Source organism: Myotis daubentonii, chromosome 5, assembly GCF_963259705.1.
Source record: "Myotis daubentonii chromosome 5, mMyoDau2.1, whole genome shotgun sequence".
NCBI lineage: Eukaryota > Metazoa > Chordata > Mammalia > Chiroptera > Vespertilionidae > Myotis > Myotis daubentonii.
The window spans coordinates 82,474,423-82,496,056 of NC_081844.1; the positions used below are offsets into that span (position 1 = coordinate 82,474,423).

A 21,634-nucleotide genomic window follows, 5' to 3' on the forward strand; every position below is an offset into this window, starting at 1 on the left:
CCACACCAAGACACATCATCATTAAAATGCCAAGAGCAAAAGATAAAGAGAGAATCTTAAAAGCAGCAAGAGAAAGAAACTCAGTTACCTACAAGGGAATACCCATACGACTGTCAGCTGATTTCTCAACAGAAACTTTGCAGGCCAGAAGGGAGTGGCAAGAAATATTCAAAGTGATGAATACCAAGAACCTACAACCAAGATTACTTTATCCAGCAAAGCTATCATTCAGAATTGAAGGTCAGATAAAAAGCTTCACAGATAAGGAAAAGCTAAAGGAGTTCATCACCACCAAACCAGGATTATATGAAATGCTGAAAGGTATCCTTTAAGAAGAGGAAGAGGAAGAAAAAGGTAAAGATACAAATTATGAACAACAAATATGCATCTATCAACAAGTGAATCTAAGAATCAAGTGAATAAATAATCTGATGAACAGAATGAACTGTTGATCATAATAGAATCAGGGACATAGAAAGGGAATGGACTGACTATTCTTGGGGGGGAAAGGGGTGTGGGAGATGTGGGAAGAGACTGGACAAAAATCGTGCACCTATGGATGAGGACAGTGGGTGGGGAGTGAGGGCGGAGGGTGGGGCGGAAACTGGGAGGAGGGGAGTTTTGGGGGGGAAAAAAAGGAACAAATGTAATAATCTGAACAATAAAGATTTAATTAAAAAAAAAAAAAGACAAAATATGGGTATGGTTTCCCAGCTAGAGACTATATGGGTGCATTGTAAAATGTGATCCCAAAAGCTGAAACTATCCTATTACTCAATCCCCTCCAAACATCTCAGCTGTCCAATAAGTAAGAAGTCCTTCTCCCTTGAGACCACCATGTTGTGAGGAAGCCTGAGCATCTGTGTGGAAAGGCCCAAACAGAGGAAAGGCAAGGCCCCTGGCTGACAGCCCAGCTGAGCTTCCAGCTAGTAGGCAGCACCATCTGTTAGAGCGAGGCCATTTTGGACAGTCCACCCTTCTGAGCACCTCAGCCAATACCACATGAGGCAGCAGAACTAGGCAATCCATAGAATGGTGAAAAATAATAAATTGTTGTTTTAAGCCACTTAGTTTGGGTGTAGTTTGTTAAGCCACAGTAGAACTGAAAGGGTATCTTAGGAAAGACTATCTAGAGACTATATAACTTACTTCCCTCATGCACCTTATACGTAATGTTAGGGATATATTTTGCTTTAATGAATAAACTATGCTATGGAAGAAGAAAGAAAAAACTCTAACAAGTATTCCTCCTTCTTCCCACTACCAAATATACCCACCATCCCATGCCTGTACTCACACTCTGCCTTCCCTCTGTTACACTGGAAATACTGTTTCTGCTTCTATCAAAAGCCAACACTTTCAATTGGGTTCCAGATCCCATTCTTTCTTCCCTTTTGAAGGACTCACTCAATTATCTTTTCCTTCTGCTACATCCTTTAATTTTTCCCTGTCTATTGACTCATACCTATCAGTAGATAAATGTGCTTTAATATCATCCATTAAAAAAAACTTCTTTGACCCCATATCACCTATTGTCCTACATTCTTAGCAAAACTTCCTGAATCGGTTGTCTATATGGTACCTATCTCCACTTTCTTATCTGCTATTCTCTCAACCCACTCCCACTGGGTTTCTATCCACACCATTTCATTTAAACTACTCTAGTCAAGGTCACCATGACTTCTGTTACCAAATTCAATATTCATCCCTGTCCTCATCTTCCTACATCTCTCAGCAGTATTCAAAATAGTTTATCACTCCTTTTCTTGAAATATTTTCTTCTTTTGGTTTCTGCTATACATCACACAATTGATCTTTATCCTATCTCACTGGTCATTCTTTTAAAGTCTCCTCTTCTGGCTCACCCTCCTGTGATCAATCTCAAATTGTTGGTATTCCCCAGGTTCAGTACAGAGACCCCTTCTTCCCTCCATCTATCCTCACTCCCTAGGAAATCTCATGGATTTAAATATATCTAAGAGTGGATGAATCCCTCATATCTACTACATCTATGTCCTCTCTGAACTCCAGAATCACATATCCTATTGCCTAGCTGACATCTCCACTTGGAAGTCTGTTATCTCAAATTTAACATTCTCAAAATATAACCTTACTTTCCAATGCCATCTCCAAACTGTTCTTCACCATTTTGGTAAATTGCACTGCCCTCTAACTAGTTGTTTAAACCAAAATCCTACAAGACATTGAATCTACTATTTCCCTTACCACCCACATCTCATCCACGTCTTGTCAACTCTACCTGCAAAATATATTGCAAATTCTTCCTTCTTCCTATCTTCACTGATACCATCTGCTTTATCATTTAGATAAGTCACCATCATCTCTGACATGCACTACCATAACCTTCTCTTAACACCTACATTTTCTACCCAAGAGCTTATTATTTTATTTTATTAAATATATTTTTTGATTTCAGAGAGGAAAGAGAGATAGAAACATCAATGATGAGAGAGAATCATTGATTGGCTGCCTCCCACTGGGGATTGAGCCAACAACCCAGGCATGTACCCCAGACTAGGAATCAAACCATGACCTCCTGGTTTATAGGTTGATGCTCAATCACTGAGCCATGCCGGCCGGGCCTCACATCATTCTTTATGAATAGCTCACATACCAAATACATGGTACTTTACTATGCCTCTGCTAGATTACAACTTTTCATAAAGGCAGAGACCACATTTTACTCAATTTTGTATACTGGGAGCCTAATAGAGTGTCTGAGATATAATGAGCCTTAAAAATACTTTGGTGGCTTGAATAATACCAATCAAGTATCTGAATACTTGCTTTGAGCTTAATTTAAGTAGTAAAGATGATATAAAAAATGTATGAGTGATTTATTTCCACAAGGGATTTAAAGTCCAAAACCAAAAGGGCAGGTGTGTAAAATAAAAACACAGGAAACAGTAAAGCATTTTATTTATATAAGCAAGCCAACAGTTTAAGGATATTAATGCCAGAAACAGAGAAAATTGAAAACAGTTGATGACTTTTGATAGTGGCATTGTGGGCAATGTTTTCTTGCTTAAATTCCTTTCATTGTTGTTATAATGCTGTTTATATGATAAACACATTTCATAAAAAGAATTCTAGGTTCGGCAAGTACCCAGACTTTCTCCCATTAGAACTTTCACAGGTTGGAAGAGACTTGAGGAATTCTTTCCCCAGAGAATCACAATCATTTAGGTACCACCAATTCTTTTAACATTCCCCACCAGGCTGATATCCCTGGACAGCCACCTGTGTTATTTCTCTTTCACTACTAGGTCAGTTAAGTAAATATTTACTGAGCACATGGTTTTACCCTCGAGAAGCAACAGGCTGGTAGAGGAAACATACCTGTAAGCATATATATGCAATGTAGTAGAAAGAAATACAGCAATAGAAGTAATCGAAGACTTATAAAATGAGTAAATGTATTGCTATTATTGGGAGCCATGGTTCTCATTGTGGAAGAAGGGACATGTAAGTATGGAATGAGGAAAGCCAGAAAGTATTTTGTAAAGATGGACTGGAATTAGAGCAACTATCGTGAATTCATGATTTCTAAAATATGAATATGTATGTTTATATACATGTTTATGTATGTGCCCATGTATATACTAGTATGTATGTGTATGAATGTATACACACACATATGTATAAATACATGCCTGTATTTCTTAGTCCTGGCTGCTTAGATGTCCAAGAAGCAAATACAACCTAATAGCAATGAGCATGCCTAATGTCCAGATTTTTCGTTTCTAATATGAAAAGAACCTGGGCTCCTTTGAGAAATGGCTGATTCCAGAACTGGGGCAGGTAGGTACAATTGGACCTGGAACATCTTGTTATGCCAGAGAATACATGCTAAAAGATGATGGGATCATTTGGCAAGGACATGGGGGCTAGCTTGAAGAGGCTTCCCATTAGCCAAATCTGGGACAATTAGAGCATCAAACTAGATGAAATCAGTGAATTATATTGGGAAAAATAGCAATCGATGAGTCCATGTAACTAATAGATAGATGAGAGAGAGAGAGAGAGAGAGAGAGAGAGAGAGAGAGAGAGAGAAATGGGGAGAAAGGAGGTCCCTTGCTTAGAGCAGAATGCTGAGGGCCCAGAGCCAACTTAGCCATTAAACACATCATCCAAAGCCCATGATACTTTTAAAGGCCCATGAAAGTGTTTTCATTTTTATTTATTTTTTAAAAGAAATAAGAAGAAACATAATATAATAATAAATCTAGCTTATATCATATTCATCTTTCTACCAACCATCATAAAATTTTATGGAGAAAGGGGACCACAAAGGTGAAAAAGCATAGGGCTCATGAAAGTCATAATGTGGACCTGTGAGGGATGACTGTATATGTGGACAGAGCACTATTTGGAAAACCATCATTTTGAAAGCTTCATGGTAAAGATTGTATCAAGCAAGAAATCATCAATAGATACTAAATTCCTTCTAAGGGAAATTTTTGGTGAAGAATGGGATATTTTCATGATCTTAAAGTATCTCCCCATACACTTTGAATTAATTGCAAGAAAGAAAAGATATAATTATATAGTGGAGAAATAAAGCACCACCTTGACCAGGTGATCAAAGCTGATATCACCTGAGGAACATATGGCCATCATGTGCCTGCAGATGTAACAGTCTGAGAAGGTCACAACATTGTCTATGTAGTATTCCTGCTAAAGGTGTATAAACTCGCCCTAACCTGCTTCTCAGTGGTTAGAGCATCACCCCTTGGACTGAAGGGTCCCAGGTTCAATTCTGGTCAAGGGCACATACTTCAGTTGCAGGCTCCATCCCTGGCCCTGTTGGTTGGGGTGAGTGTAGGAGGCAACCAATAGATGTGTTTCTCTCACATTGATGTTTCTCTCTCTCTCTGTCTCTCCCCTTTCCCTCCACTCTCTCTAAAAATCAATGGTGGGGGGGGAAATAACGGTATATAAACTCAATATAATCATGAGAAAACAAACAGAAAACAAAAAAATGCTCTATTTTTTTAACAAATGGTGGGGTTGTGGAGTTGTTCTTAAAAAATGTCTATGTCAAAAAAGACAAAGTATTTCACAGTACTAGAAAAAATATTGCAAAAATTAATATAGAACCACAAAAAGACCCTGAATAGCCACAGCAACTTGGAGAACGAACAAAGTTGGAGGGATCACAATATCAGATATCAAACTATACTGCAAGGCCACTGTAATCAAAACAGGCTGGTACTGACATAAAAACAGGTATATAGTCCAGTGCTGTGGTTGGCAAACTGCGGCTCGTGAGCCACATGTGGCTCTTTGGCCCCTTGAGTGTGGCTCTTCCACAAAATACCACGTGCGGGTGCACATGTACAGTGCGATTGAAACTTCGTGGCCCATGCGCAGAAGTCGGTATTTTGTGGAAGAGCCGGTATTTTGTGGAAGAGCCACACTCAAAGGGCCAAAGAGCCGCATGTGGCTTGCGAGCCGTGGTTTGCTGAGCCGCAGTTTGCCAACCACTGGTCCAGTGGAACAGAACAGAGAGCCCAGAAATCAGCCCATGCCTTTATGGTCAACTAATATTTGATAAGAGTATACAATGGAGTAAAAACAGTCTCTTCAATAAATGATGTTGGGGAAATTGGACAGGTACATGCAAAAAAAAATGAAACTAGACAATCAACTTACACCATACATAAGAATAAACTCAAAGTGAATAAAAGACTTAAATGTAAGTGGTGAAACCATAAAAATACTAGAAGAAAATGCAGGCAGCAAAATATCAGACATCTCACTTAGCAGAATTTTCACTGACACATTGCCTAGGTCACAGTGGTCGGCAAACTGCGACTCAGCAAACCACGGCTCACGAGCCACATGCAGCTCTTTGGTCCCTTGAGTGTGGCTCTTCCACAAAATACCGGCTCTTCCACGAAATACCGACTTCTGCGCATGGGCAACAAAGTTTCAATCACACTGTATGTGTGCGCCCGCATGTGGTATTTTGTGGAAGAGCCACACTCAAGGGGCCAAAGAGCCACATGTGGCTCACGAGCCGCGGTTTGCCGACCACAGGCCTAGGACAAAGGAAAAAATAAACAAATGGGACTACAGCAAACTAAAAAGCTTCTGCACAGCAAAGGAAACCAGCATTAAAATGAAAAAGGAACCCACTGCATGGGAGAACATATTTGCCAATGATACATCTGATAAGGGGTTTATTTCCAAAATATATAAAGTACTCATACAACTCAACAAAAGGAAGACAAGCAATTCAATTAAAAATGGGCAGGCCCAGCCGGCATGGCTCAGTGGTTGAGCATCGACATAGGAACCAGGAGTCACGGTTCAATTCCAGGTCAGGTCATATGCCTGGGTTGTGGGCTTGATCCCCAATGGGGGGATGGGGGGGGTTGAGTGCAAGAGGCAGCTAATCAATGATTCTCTCTGATCATTGATGTTTCTATCTCTCTTCCCCTCTCCCTTCCTCTCTGAAATCAATGAAAAATATATTTTTTTTAAATGGGCAGAAGACCTGAATAGACACTTCTCCAAAAAGGACATACAAATGGCCAAGAGACATATGAACAAATGTTCAATGTCCCTAATCATCAGAGAGATACAAATTAAAACAACAATGAGGTACCACCTCACACCTGCCAAAATGGCTATCATATCTAATAAAAGAGAAAAATGGTAATTGGCGTACGACGATACCCTTTTCATTGGCTAATCAGGGCTATATGCAAATTAACTGCCAACTATGATTGGCAGTTAACTGCCAACAAGATGGCAGTTAATTTGCATATGTAGGCACAATGCAGGGAGGCTAAAGGGAAAGCAGGAAGAAGCCCCCTGCCACTGACAGTGATCGGAAACCCAGGGGGGAGCTAAGAGCTGGGGGGGCCCCCAGGCATGATCGGAGAATCAGGCGCCTTTGCCGCCCTGGCCAGTGATAGCAGGAAGTAGGGGTGGAGCCAGTGATGGGAGCTGGGCACGGTCGAAGCTGGCAGTCCCGGGAGCTAGGGGCCCCTTGCCTGGGCCTAAAGCGGAGCCCACGATCGCGGGGCCGCTGCAGCTGCGGCTCCCCGCTGCCCGGGCCGGACGCCTAGGCCAGAGGCGTTAGGCCTGGGCAGGGGCGGAGCCTGCGACCGCAGGGAGCTGAGGGTCCCCTGCCCAGGCCTGACACCTCTGCCAGAGGCCTCAGGCCTGGTCAAGGGGCCGATCCGGTGATTGGTGATCGGAGGGTGATGAGGGTCAACTCCTCTGGCCGAGGCATCAGGCCTGGGTGGGGGGCGGAGCCGGGGATTGGGGGGATATGATGGTCCCCTTGCCCAGGCCTGAAGCCTGGGTCAGCGGCGTCAGGCTTGGGCAGGGGGTGGAGCCAGCGATCAGAGGGAGATGGGGGTCCCCTGCCCAGGCATGATTCCTGGGCCAGAGGCCTCAGGCCTGGGCGGGGGCCAGAGCCAGTGATCAGGGGGAGATGGGGGTCCCCTGTCCAAGCCTGACACCTCTGGTGGAGGCATCAGGCCTGGGCAAGGGGCCGATCAGGCGATCGGAGGGTGATGGGCCTCTATGCCTCTGGCATTGGCGTCAGGCCTGGGCAAGGGGCCAATCAGGCGATCGGAGGGTGATGGGGGTCTACGCCTCTGGCCGAGGCATCAGGCCTGGGCAAGGGGCCGATCCTGCGATTGGAGGGTGATGGGGGTCAACGCCTGAGGGCTCCCAGTATGTGAGAGGGGGCAGGCTGGGCTGAGGGACACTCCCCTCCCCACACACACCCAGTGCACGAATTTCGTGCACCGGGCCCCTAGTCATTAATAAATCAAAATAGGAGAAACCAAGATGGCGGCATAGGTTAACGCCGGAGATTGCTGCCTCGAACAACCACTTCAAAAAACAACTAAAGACGGAACGGACATCATCCAGAACCACAGGAAGGCTGGCTGAGTGGAAATTCTACAACTAGGAGGAAAGAGAATATCATACCCAGACTCAGAGGAGGCGCAGTGCTGAAGTGAAATACTCAGGTGCGGAGTGCGCGCGAGCGGGCTGGCGGCGGAGGGCGCGGTTGTTGTTTTCAATCAGGAGGGAGTTTCAGACTCTGAGCTCCAGATCCGGGCGAGTCTCTAGGGACCCAGACTCAAACAGGAGAAGCGGGACTGTCTGGCTTCGGTCGGAACTCGAAGGCAGCTTTCTCTCCGAGGTTTGCAGTGATTGCTGGGACTCTGTGAGGCAGAGCCCCTAGGGACAGAACTGAGAGCAGCCATAACTGCTCGCTGGGGACCCGCCCCGCCCAAGCCCTGTGCAGAACCATTTGCCGGATAGCCTCAGGCAAACGCTAGATTAGCACCGCCCTAGAGATCCAGCACAGAAGCTCTCCCACTGCAGACACAGCTGACTCTCATAGCCAGTTAGCCTGGAGGTCAAATCACCCCCACTATTGCCGACAACAATCAAGGCTTAACTACAACAAGACTGCGCATAAAGACCACTAGGGGGTGTACCAAAAAAGCATAAAAAATGCGGAGACAAAGAAACAGGACAAAACTGTCAATGGAGGATACTGAGTTCAGAACCACACTTTTAAGGTCTCTTAAGAACTGTCTAGAAGCCGCCGATAAATGTAGTGAGATCCTCAAGAAAACTAATGAGACCCTCGATGTTATGATAAAGAACCAACTAGAAATTAAGCATACACGGACTGAAATAACGAATACTATACAGACTCCCAACAGCAGACCAGAGGAGCGCAAGAATCAAGGCAAAGATTTGAAATGCAAAGAAGCAAAAAACACCCAACCAGAAAAGCAAAATGAAAAAAGAATCCGAAAATACAAAGATAGTGTAAGGAGCCTCTGGGACAGCTTCAAGCGTACCAACATCAGAATTATAGGGGTGCCAGAAGATGAGAGAGAGCAAGATATTGAAAACCTATTTGAAGAAATATTGACAGAAAACTTCCCCCACCTGGTGAAAGAAATAGACTTACAGGTCCAGGAAGCGCAGAGAACCCCAAACAAAAGGAATCCAAAGAGGACCACACCAAGACACATCATCATTAAAATGCCAAGAGCAAAAGACAAAGAGAGAATCTTAAAAGCAGCAAGAGAAAGAAACTCAGTTACCTACAAGGGAATACCCATACGACTGTCAGCTGATTTCTCAACAGAAACTTTGCAGGCCAGAAGGGAATGGCAAGAAATATTCAAAGTGATGAATACCAAGAACCTACAACCAAGATTACTTTATCCAGCAAAGCTATCATTCAGAACTGAAGGTCAGATAAAGAGCTTCACAGATAAGGAAAAGCTAAAGGAGTTCATCACCACCAAACCAGTATTATATGAAATGCTGAAAGGTATCCTTTAAGAAGAGGAAGAAGAAGAAAAAGGTAAAGATACAAATTATGAACAACAAACATGCATCTATCAACAAGTGAATCTAAGAATCAAGTGAATAAATAATCTGGTGATCATAATAGAATCAGGGACATAGAAAGGGAATGGACTGACTATTCTTGGGGGGGAAAGGGGTGTGGGAGATGTGGGAAGAGACTGGACAAAAATCGTGCACCTATGGATGAGGACAGTGGGTGGGGAGTGAGGGCGGAGGGTGGGGCGGGAACTGGGAGGAGGGGAGTTATGGGGGGGAAAGAGAGGAACAAATGTAATAATCTGAACAATAAAGATTTAATTTAAAAAAAAGAAAACACACAAAAAAATAAATAAATAGATCAAAATAACAAATGCTGGTGAGAATGTGGAGAAAAAGGAACCCAAGTACATTGTTGGTGGGAATGCAAACTGGTGCAGCCACTGTGGAAAACAGTATGGAATTTCCTCAAAAAATTAAAAATGGAACTGCCTTTTGATCCAATATCCTAAGAATCATAAAACACCAATCCGAAAGAATATATGCACCCCTATGTTCATAGCAGCATTATTTACAATAGCCAATATCTGGAAACAGCCCAAGTATCCATTAGTAGATGAGTGGATAAAAATAAAACCTGTGGTATATTTATACAATGGAATACTATGTTGCTGTGAAAAAGAAAGAATTCTCAGCCTTTGTGACAGCATGGATGGACCTGGAAAGTATTATGCTAAGTGAAGTAACCCAGTCCGAGAAAGACGAATACTGTATGAACTCACTAATATGTGGAATCTAATGAACAAAATAAACTGCTGAACAAATGGAACCAGAAGTATGGGGAAGGAAGCAAAGGTGATTGGATAAAAAAAATTGAAAGAATGAACTAAAGAACATATATGCATAGCCCATGGACACTGACAATAGTGACGCGACAGCCAAAAGAAGGGGATGCAAAGATAAGTAGGTGGAGGTGGGCAAATGAGGGGAGATGGGGAAAGTCTGCAATACTGTCAACATTAAAAATTGGGGTAAGCCCTAGCCAGTTTGGCTCATTGGATAGAGCACTGGCCTGCGGACTAAAGGGTCCCAGGTTCGATTCCAGCCAAGGGCACATGCCCAGGTTGCGGGCTCGATTCCCCCGCCCCCAGTAGGGGGGTGTGCAGGAGGTAGCCAATCAATGATTCTCTCTCATCATTGATGTTTCTCTCTATCTCCCTTCCTCTCTGAAATAAATTTTAAAAAATAAAATAAAATCAATTGGGGTAAAGAAAGACTAGGAAATATTCCAAATTTAAAGTGGCTCAAGAGACATGACAACTAAATGCAATACCTGACCCTAAAATTGAACCTGTACTGGAAGGGGAAAACCCTATAACAGCCATTATTTCCTTAACTAAAATATTTGGAATATGAACAGTAAATCAGATGAAAGTTTTAACCAATGTGAACGTATGAAGTTAAGAACTATGGAGCAAAGCCCAATTTTTAGAAATATATGCTGAAGTATTTAGGGATTAAGAACTGTGATAGTTCAGAAAAATGTGTGTGTGTGTAAAGAAAGAGAAAGAGAATAAATGATAAAGCAAATTGGGTAAAATGATAGCAATATATTCTAAAGGATATATGAGTGTTCCTTGTACTTTCTTTGTTGTTGTTAATCCTCACCAGAGGATATTTTTTCCTTTGATTTTTAGAGAGTGTGAAAGGGACCTGGGGGAGGGGGGAGGAAAAAGAGAGAGAATATTGATTGGCTACTTCCTGCACATGTCCCCCTGACCGGGGCCTGGGATTGAACCTGAAACCCACGTACGTGCCCTTGACTGAGAATCAAACCCGAGACCCTTCATTTCATGGGCTGACGTTATAACCACTGAGCAACACTGTCCATGCTCTTGCAGGTTTTTTTTCGCAACCTTTTATATATTTGAAATTATTTCCAAGTAAGTTTTTAAACACTTAAAAAAAAAAAAACATGTTAGACTGTCACATGTAGATGTATAACTCATACTGTATATATAACATTGGCTGGATTTTTCACATTATAAATGGTTTCCCATGTTATCACCTAAACTTTGAATCTATCATTTTAAATGTCTGCATAACTTTCTATTAAATTGACACTAGAACAGGGGTGGGAAACTTTTTGACTCGAGGGCCACAATGGGTTCTTAAACTGGACCAGAGGGCCGGAACAAAAGCATGGATGGAGTGTTTGTGTGAACTAATATAAATTCAAAGTAAACATCATTACATAAAGGGTACGGTCTTTTTTTTTTTTAGTTTTATTCATTTCAAACGGGCCGGATCCGGCCTGCGGGCCATAGTTTGCCCACGGCTGCACTAGAGTTTACTGGGCCATTTCTTACTGTTAAATCTTTATATTATTTTCAATTTTTTTTCTAATTTAAATAATGTTACAATGGTTAAGCTTGAGAGCTATAGAATCATCTTATCTAATAAAAGAGAAACATGGTAATTGGCGTATGACTGCTACCCTTCCCATTGGCTAATCAGCAAGATATGCAAATTAACTGCCAGCCATGATGGCAGCCGGCAGCCAGGCAGCTTGAAACTAACATGAGGCTTGCTTGCTTCAGTGACGGAGGACTTCCCCGTCTGACTTGCCGGCCTCTCAGCTGCAACTTTAAGCAACTATGTTGCAAATGTAGAAGCTAAACAAAACCCCAGAAACCTGCTTTACTCAGGGGGGCTTCAGCCAGCCGGACTGCAACATTGTATCAAATACAGATGGTAAACAAAGGCCAGAAACCTGTTTTCAGCATTAAGAAGAGGAACCCCACTCGTGCCGAGGCCTCAGAGCTAAAGCTGGCCCAGAATTTAAAAAAAAAGAAAAAAAGGAGCGGTTGGAAGCTTCAGTCACCCGTCAGCCTGAAAACGGCCCTCAGCCCCTCAGCCAGACTGGCCAGGCACCCCAGTGGGGACCCCCACCCTGATCCAGGACACCCTTCAGGGCAAACCAGCCAGCCCCCACCCATGCACCAGGCCTCAATTCTATATAGTAAAAGGGTAATATGCCTCCCGGCACCGGGATCAGCGTGACAGGGGGCAGCACCCAAACCCCCTGATCGCCCTGCAGCTCTGTGTGTGACAGGGGGCAGCGCCCCAACCCTCTGATCGGTCCTGCTCTGTGGGTGATAGAGGGCGGCGCCCCAATCCCCCCGTCCCCCCACGGGCCCTGCTCTGTGTGTGACGGGGTAGAGCCATAACCTCCCCATCGGCCCTGCCCTGAGTGTGACAGTGGCGGCGCCCCAACCCCCTGATCGGCCCTGCTCTGTGGGTGATAGAGGGCGGCGCCCCAAGCCCCTGATCCGCCCTGCTCTGTGTGTGACGGGGGGCGGTGCCCCAACTCCCCTATTGGCCCTACTCTTGTGTGACAGGGGGGAGCTCCTCAACCCCCTGATCGACCCTGCTCTGTGTGTGATAGGGTACAGAGCCCCAACCCCCCTGATGGGCCCTGCTCTGTGCATGACAGGGGGCAGCGCCCCAACCCCCTGATCCGCCCTGCTCTGTGCGTGACAGGGGGTGGCACCGCAACTTCCCTATCGACCCTGCCTTGAGTGTGACAGGGGGCGGTGCCCCAACCCCCCAATCGGCCGTACCCTGAGCGTGACTGAGGGTGGCATCGCAACCTCCCAATCCGCCCTGCTCTGTGCATGACAGGGGAAGGCGCCCCAACTCCCCAGTCGGCCCTGCTCTGAGCCCGACCAGGGGCTGCACCTAGGGATTGGGCCTGCCCTCTGCCACCCGGGAGCAGGCCTAAGCCAGCAGGTCATTATCTCCCGAGGGGTCCCAGACTGCGAGAGGGCACAGGCCGGGCTGAGGGACCCCCTTCCTCCCCCCGAGTGCACAAATTTTTGTGCACCAGGCCTCTAGTCTATATATATAAAAGCCTAAGGGACTGAATGACTGGAACGACCAGTTGACCAGTTGCTATGATGTGCACTGACCACCAGGGGGCAGATGCTCAATGCAGGAGCTGCCCCCTGGTGGTCAGTGCACTCCCACAGCAAACCTCCCATGGCCAGCCAACCTTCTGCAGTCCCTCCCCACTGCCCACCCCCATTGGCTGGTGGGGGGAGGGGCCATGGGAAGTTGGCCGCCGGCCCAATGGGGACTGAGCAAGACAGCCCCAATTGGCCCCGATTGCCAGCCAGTCCGAGGAACCCCACTCGTGCACAAATTCACACATCGGGCCTCTAGTATTTCCTATAAGCAAATCTCAGTTCTGTTGTTTACTAGCTGTGAAGCTTTGAGTAAATTACTTATCTTTCTATGCCTCAATTTTCTCAGGTCAGGCATAATAGTATTCATAGGATTGTTGTGAATATTAAATTAGATGTTTTTGAAAGAACTTACACTGGTGCCTAGCACAAAGTAAGCATTCAACAAATATTAGTTATTTGTATAATTTTTGTGCATTAAGCTTTTTCCATTTGGGGGGGATCTAATCTTGTATAATAATAACAGTTCACTATTAAGACGATACTGATATTTTGAGATATGAATAAGAATGCATAATGTAGAGATAAGAAGGGCAATATTCTGAACAATGACATCAATGGTTTTATAATCCTTGCTTATTTAATTTAAAAAAAGTGTACAGGAATTCCTGTAATAAACAAAATACATATCCTATTATCCTAAAGTATACCACCAGGTGGCAGCATAACCAATTAATAGGCAATATTAATTTAAACAGGTGATTTTCAAATAAATTTACAAAAATCCCAAAATAGAAAAGAGGGTTCTTTTTTTGTTGTTAATCCTCACACAAAGATATTTTCTCCATTGATCTTTTTAGAGAGAGTGGAAGGGGGAGGGAGAGACAGAGAGAGAAACATTGATAGGAGAGAAATGAGACAGAATCAAATCTTGACTGGGATTGAACCCGCAGCCCTTCAGTAGTGTAATATTACTACACTAGCTGACGCCCTAACCACTGAGCAAACCAGTTAGGGCAGAAAGAGGGTTCTTTGTTGAGAGGGAAATGGAGGTGGGGGAGGCAGTAAAGAGTAAAGGGGTGATAGATGGTGATGGAAAGAGACATGACTTAGGGTAGTAAACACACAATACAACATACAGATGATGTATTATAGAATTGTACACCTTAAACCTATATAATTTTATTAACCTATGTAATCCCAAATTAAATAAAAATAAAAAGTGCAATAAAAGAAAAGAAGTGTGGTCACAGCAAGCCCATTAAATCTATGGTTGCTGAATCAGTTGAGATACGTCTGTCTTACTATGTGTTGGGTGGCCAAACATCTCTAAATTGGTTCCCCTTTCCTCTGACCCCATATCCACCCAGATTAAAATCCAAATCCATTTTCTCCTTTAGCCGTTCCCATCTCAGGAAATGGCACTACTACCATCCACCTAATTGCTTAAGGCATAAACTAAAAGCCACTCTATTATAGGGTGTGGGGCCTTTTGTTTCTTTCTTGTTTTTTATTTTTATTTTTTTTTTAAATGTGGTCTGTGTGACATCAATTCTTTTGTGATTTATTTATTTTTTTAAATATATTTTATTGATTTTTTATAGAGAGGAAGGGAGAAGAATAGAGAGCTGGAAACATCGATGAGAGAGAAACATCGATTGGCTGCCTCCTGCACACCCCCCACTGGGGATGTGCCCACAACCAAGGTACATCCCTTGACCGGAATCGAACCCAGGACCTTTCAGTCCACAGGCCGACACTCTATCCACTGAGCCAAATCAGTCAGGGCTTTTGTGATTTATTGAGACTGGCTTTTCAGTGAAATTTGTAAGTTTTCCATGTGTACTTGCGAATATGTGCTCTCATTTAGGTGAAGAGTTCCGGCGACATCCATGGAATCACGCTTGTTAACTGTGCTGTTCATATTTTCCATATCCTTATTAATATTTGTCAGCCTTTTCTGTTTCTGTAGGAAATGTGGCTTAAAAAATCTCCCTCTGTAATAAAAGATTTGTTAACTTATTGCAATTCTGTCAATGGCATTTTGTTTACATCTATTGAAGATGTAATATAAGTGACATACAGACTCAGAATTGCTATATCTCCTTGGTAAGTTATTTATTATTTGTTAAAATTTTTATCCCTGCTGTGGCCGGTGTGGCTCAGCTGGTCGGGTGCTGTCCTGTGCACCAAAAGGTTGCCAGTTTGATTTCCGGTCAGGGTACATGTCCATGTCTGGGTTGCAGGATCCATCCCCAGTGGAGAACATGCAGGAAGCAGCTGATTGATGTTTTGCTCTCACATCAATGTCTCTCTCTCTCTCTCAAAATCAATTAAAATATTTTTTAAAAAAAACTTTATTCCTAACAATACTTTTAACATTAAGGTCTATTTTGTCTGGCATTAATATTACTACACTTGCATTTTGGGGGCTATTTCTGGCCATCATTTATTTTCCATTCATTTCCTTTCAACCTTTGTATGCCTTTCTGTTCTAACTATGTTTATGTTAGACAGTATATAGCTAGATATTTTATTATCTAATCTGATTTTAACTGACAAGTTAAATCAATTTTATGTTAAAATTACTAACATATTTGGACCTATTCCTACAATTCTGTGTGGGGTTTTTTGTGTGTGTGTTTTTAATGTGTGTGTGTGTGAGGATATTTTTCCATTGATTTTTAGAGAAAGTGGGAGAGAGAGGGAAAGAGAGAGAAACATCAATGTGAAAGAAACACATCAATTGGTTGCCTCCTGCACACGCCCTGACCAGGGCTCGGGCTGAGCAGGAGCCTGCAACCGAGGTACATGCCCTTGACCGGAATCGAACCCGGTGTGCTTCGGTCTGCAGGCCGAGGGTCTACACTGAGTCAAACTGGCTAGGGCTCTATATGTTTTGTTTTTTATTTATAATGCGTTTTCTCTGATTCTCCCCCCCCTCCCCCCCCCCCCCCGCCGCGCACACACACACACACACACTCTCTCCCTTGCATGCCTTTTATTGGATTGATCTGGCTTTATTTATTCCTCTTTAATTTTATTGGCTATGATTCTATGGTCTTGATAATTATCTATACCTTTTTAACATGTTCATGAGAAAGTATAAAGTAAGTTATCTTATTTTCATCCTGAATAATCAAGGGCCTTAGAAGGCTTTACTTCCAATCACCCTCCCTCCTATCTTGCTCATTGTTGTAATCTAGAATTTTAGTTTAAACTTCTCACGTAATGTTATTCCCTAGATTAAAATCCTTCAGTAGCTTCACCTTAGGCAAAATAATATCTAAACCCTTTACCATAGTATATAACACTTACCATGACCTGGTCCCTACCGGCTTCTCCAATCTCCTCTTTGTCACTCTTCCCCATTGCTCTCTGCCCTCCAGCTACAATCATCTTTCAGTTCCTGGAACAAGCTATGATTGGACACCAATTTCTTTCCCACCTCAAATCCTAGCCCATACTTTTCCTCCTATTAATATGGTCTTCTATTCTTCCTGTTGCTGCTAGCTCTCTCTCACTCTTCTCAGCTTAAATAGAATATTCTCAAAGAAGTTTTCTCTTGCCACCCTATGTAGATTAGGTCCTCTCCATCCCATAATTTTCAGTACCAGCACTCTGTTTATTTCCTTCATGTACTTATCACAAGTCATAATTAATTACATATTAGAATGTGTTTCCTTATTTAGTGCCTGCCTCTCTGGCCAGATTTGGCTCTATAAGAACATCAGTAGGAATGGAAAAGCAAAAAAAAACATTTTAAAAGAATGATTTACAAATTTTTATATCAAACTAGATGAGAGAGCTAATAGAAGGAAAAGTTAAATGTAATTCTAAGGTCTCTCCTTTGGAAAACTGTAAGTATAGAGATAACACTTGACAGAAATAGAATAATTGGGAAAAGAATTCAATTTGAATAAAATTGAGGAGGAAAATTTACTTCTGCTTAGTAATATTAAGGCTAAAGTAACAGTGGTACATCCATGTGAAGATATGAGAGAAAATCAGAATTGGTGGTGAAACATGGGTTAGAGTCAGGATTAGAGATGTAGTTGTGGAAATAACTTACATATTTTTCATTCCTTATCAATTTAATATTCAATTTTTCATTGAGCCATTCCGAACCTTCTGCTTTCTCCCCATTTATTCAACAAATATCATTCCTGGCTCTGTGCTAAATGCAAATATCTTTGCAATAGTTAGCTAAGATGGATGCTATTCCTGCTATTCCTGCTATTCCTGCCCTTGTGGAGCTTACAGAATAAAGAGAGAAAAAGACAATTAAATAAGCAGTTGCAATCGAGTATGATATAACCCTCCATATGGACTAAATAAGAGTGTCATTAAGAGCACATAGCAAGAGCACGTTCCAAGTTTATGGGGTCCCGTAAAGTTTTCTGGGGAAAGTAATGCTTTACTAAACCCAAAGGAGAATAAGGAGCTAGTGGGGGGTTGGGGGGGGGGCGGGGGAGGAAAGAGGCTCCTTAAGTAGAGGAAACATGTATGCAAATTCTTTAAAGCAACAAAGAACATGGGTGATCAAATATTCCTACTTTTGCTAAGGAAATATTCTCTACCCAACACTTGAAGAATTTTTAAGAAGTTGATTGAGGTATAATTTACATACAGTAAAATTCACTCTTTTAAGGTGTAAAGTTCTATGAATTTTGACAAACTTATACAGTTTGTCATTGCAAAAATTTTAACCATTGCAAAAACTAAGATACATAGTATTTCTATTATGAAAAATAAAAATTTAAAAAAGCCTTCCTACCTCTTTGTACCTCCCCTTCCCTCAGCCATCCAGCAAGTGCTGATTGGATTTCTGTCCCTACAGTTCTCCCTTTTCCAAATGTCATATAAATGAATCATATAGTATGTTGTCTTTTGAACCTGGCTTCCTTCACAGAGCATAATGCTCTTGAGTCATTTGTGGTGTTGCATGTATCAGTAGTTGTTCCTTTGTATGAGGAACAGTATTCCATTATATAGGTATGCCATAATTTGTTTCACCAGTTGATAGACTCTTGGCACATTTCTAACTTTTAAAAAAATAGCTGCTACAAAATTCCCATAGAGGTTTTTTGTCTGGGTAAGTCTTCATTTCTCTTAAATAAGAATGGGATTGTTGGGTCATAGTAAATGCATGTTTAATTTCATAGGAACTGCCAAGTGTTCCCCAAAGTGGCTGGACCATTTTGCATTCCCACCAGCAATGAATGCAATTTCCAGTTGTTCTCCATCATGACCAGCATTTGACAGGATCATTGCTGTTATTGTTTTTCATTTGAGCCATTCTACTAGGTGTGCAGTGATATCTCATTGTTATTTTAATTTGCATTTTCCTAATGACCAATCATGTAACATCTTTTCAAGTACTTACTTGCCATCTGTATATCTTCTTTTATAAAATGTTCACATCTTTTGTCCATTTTTCTCTTTCTTGGATTGCTTGTTTTCTTAGAGTCTTTTACATATTTGGGTTACCAATACTTTATCAGATATGTGTCTTGCAAATGTTTTTTTCCCAGTGTGTGGCTTGTTTTCTCATTTTCTTGAAGTGTCTGTCAAAGAACAGAATATTTTTATTTTGCAAAGTCTAATTTATTAATTTTTTTCCTTTTCTGCCTAGCCTCTTAATCCTATTCCTTCTCATTCTTTTCTTTAAAAAAAATATTTTTTTTATTGGTTTCAGAGAGGAAGGGAGAAGGAGAGATAGAAACATCAATAATGAGAGAGAATCATTGATCAGCTGCCTCCTGCAATGCACCCTACTGGGGATCAAGCCCACAACCCAAGCATGTGCCCTAACCGGGAATCAAACCGTGACCTCCTGGTTCATAGGTCGATGCTCAACCATTGAGCCTCGCCAGCTGGGCATCTTTTCTAGCATAGTCTTCTTTCTCTGCTTTCAATTATGCAAAAGTTTCCCACTTTTTGCAAAGATCCCCACTTGCACATACTGCTCCTTCCTCCATTGTTACTACCCTTCTTTTCCCTGCCACACATTTAGAATGAATGTTCTCTAGAAGCCACCATTTCTTTACTACTGAGTCATTCCTTAAAACCTGAAATTTTGCTTCCATCCACACCACACTACCAAAACTGACCTCTGGATGTCACCAAAAAACCTCTTTCGTGTGAATTCCAATAATACTTGCTAATTCTCTACTTCCTTTTGGCATAACTGCCGGGAGCCGGTCCATCCTTGCTGTTTCAAGGGACCTGGCATATATGGCATACGGTTCTTAATATGCTTGCTCACCTTCTTGGCGCTGTGTTTTAACCAAGGTCACCTCTCCGAGAAAGGTTGAATCCCCAGGTAGGGATTTTCCCCTGAAGTTAGGGAGGGAATAAAACCCCTCAACTAAGTGCCAGGCGGGTAATTAATCCCCTTAACTACGAACAATCATGCTTAAACTACATAATCTTTTCTCCCTGGAATGGAGATAAGAAACGCCCTAACCTTTGTAATAGAAATTGACAGGATTAGAATCAACTAGTATAAATACAGATACAACAAGACAACAACAGACAGAATTTAGAACACAGAACTAGAGACAGAAGAACTTCGCTGGAGAGAGCATGCCGGAGGATCCTGGAGAGGGACTGGCCTCAGAGCCTAGAGACAGAGCCTAGCGGGAGAACATGGCAAGGGATCCTGGACTGAACCTGACTACAGAGATTGGCAGGAGAACCTGACTGGAACCTGGACACTGAACCTGACTGGAGAGCCTGGACAGAACCTGGCTGGAGAACCTAGCGAGGGAACATGGCTACAGAACCTCACTGGAGATCCGAAGCAGAGCCTCTCTGGAGATCAAGACCAGAACTTGGCTGGAGATCCTGGCTAGGCTGCTGATCAACTGAACGCTGTCTCCGTGTCATTCCTTCTTCGCCGACTCCGTCCACACCTTTGGGGACCCCTGGACCTGCTGGGGTTGGACCCCGGCACATAACCCTTCCTTTCAAAAATTATTTTTTAACCTCTTACTTTCAACTATCCCTAAAAGTTGATCTAAGGCTGTATAGTATTCCCTTAGGGATTAATTCAATTGCTATTTAATGTCATATAAACAAGAATTTCACTGCTGAATAATGTGAACTATTTTTTTGTTCTGAATTCAGACTAAAGCAGTAAAGATCAAATGGTTTTAAATTACTTAAAGGTAACTAATTCTCTTAATTGAGTTGAATATCACCATTTGTGTTTTCAATGACTTCATTGTCTTTAAAAAATATATACACACACACACACACACACACACACTGCCTAATGACGTTTTAGTCAATGATGGGCAGCATATAAGACAGTGGTATCGACTCTCATAGCCAGTTAGCCTGGAGGTCAAATCACCCCCGCTATTGCCCACATCAATCAAGGCTTAACTACAACAAGACTGCGCACAAAGACCACTAGGGGGTGTACCAAGAAAGCATAAAAAATGCGGAGACAAAGAAACAGGACAAAACTGTCAATGGAGGATATTGAGTTCAGAACCACACTTTTAAGGTCTCTTAAGAACTGTCTAGCCGACAATAGAGACCATTATAAACTTTTGAACAATAATAGATACAGAGGCAGAGCTGCCTCAAACAGATTGTCAAACTGCAGCGGGAAGGCCGGGGAGGGTTGGGGGGCAGGAGGTAGGGGGGTAAGAGATCAACTAAAGGACTTGTATGCATGCATATAAGCATAACCAATGGACATAAGACACTGGGTGATAGGGGAGGCTAGGGGACTGTCTAGGGCGGGGGGATAAAATGGATACATATGTAATACCCTTTGTAATACTTTAAGCAATAAAAAAAAAAAAAAAAAGAACTGTCTAGCCGAAACCGGTTTGGCTCGGTGGATAGAGCGTCGGCTTGCGGACTGAAAGGTCCCAGGTTCGATTCCGGTCAAGGGCATGTACCTGGGTTGCGGGCACACCTCCATTAGGAGATGTGCAGGAGGCAGCTGATCGATGTTTCTCTCCCATTGATGTTTCTGACTCTCTATCTCTCTCCCTTCCTCTCTGTAAAATATCAATAAAATATATTTTTAAAAAAAAAAAGAAAAAAGAACTGTCTAGAAGCCGCCGATAAATGTAGTGAGATCCTCAAGAAAACTAATGAGACCCTCGATGTTATGATAAAGAACCAACTAGAAATTAAGCATACACGGACTGAAATAACGAATACTATACAGACTCCCAACAGCAGACCAGAGGAGCGCAAGAATCAAGGCAAAGATTTGAAATGCAAAGAAGCAAAAAACACCCAACCAGAAAAGCAAAATGAAAAAAGAATCCGAAAATACA

General features: G+C 42.5%; 1 protein-coding gene across 3 annotated transcripts in view; it reads right to left on the bottom strand.

The window, feature by feature from the left end:
• NRG2 (neuregulin 2) overlaps positions 1–21,634 on the bottom strand; it is a 257,953-nt gene that overhangs the window by 201,281 nt on the left and 35,038 nt on the right. For all 3 annotated transcript variants that reach the window (XM_059698576.1, XM_059698577.1, XM_059698575.1), the window contains one exon: positions 18,715–18,895. The gene's annotated coding sequence lies outside the window, so the exon portion shown is untranslated. The remainder of the gene's footprint in view (positions 1–18,714; positions 18,896–21,634) is intronic.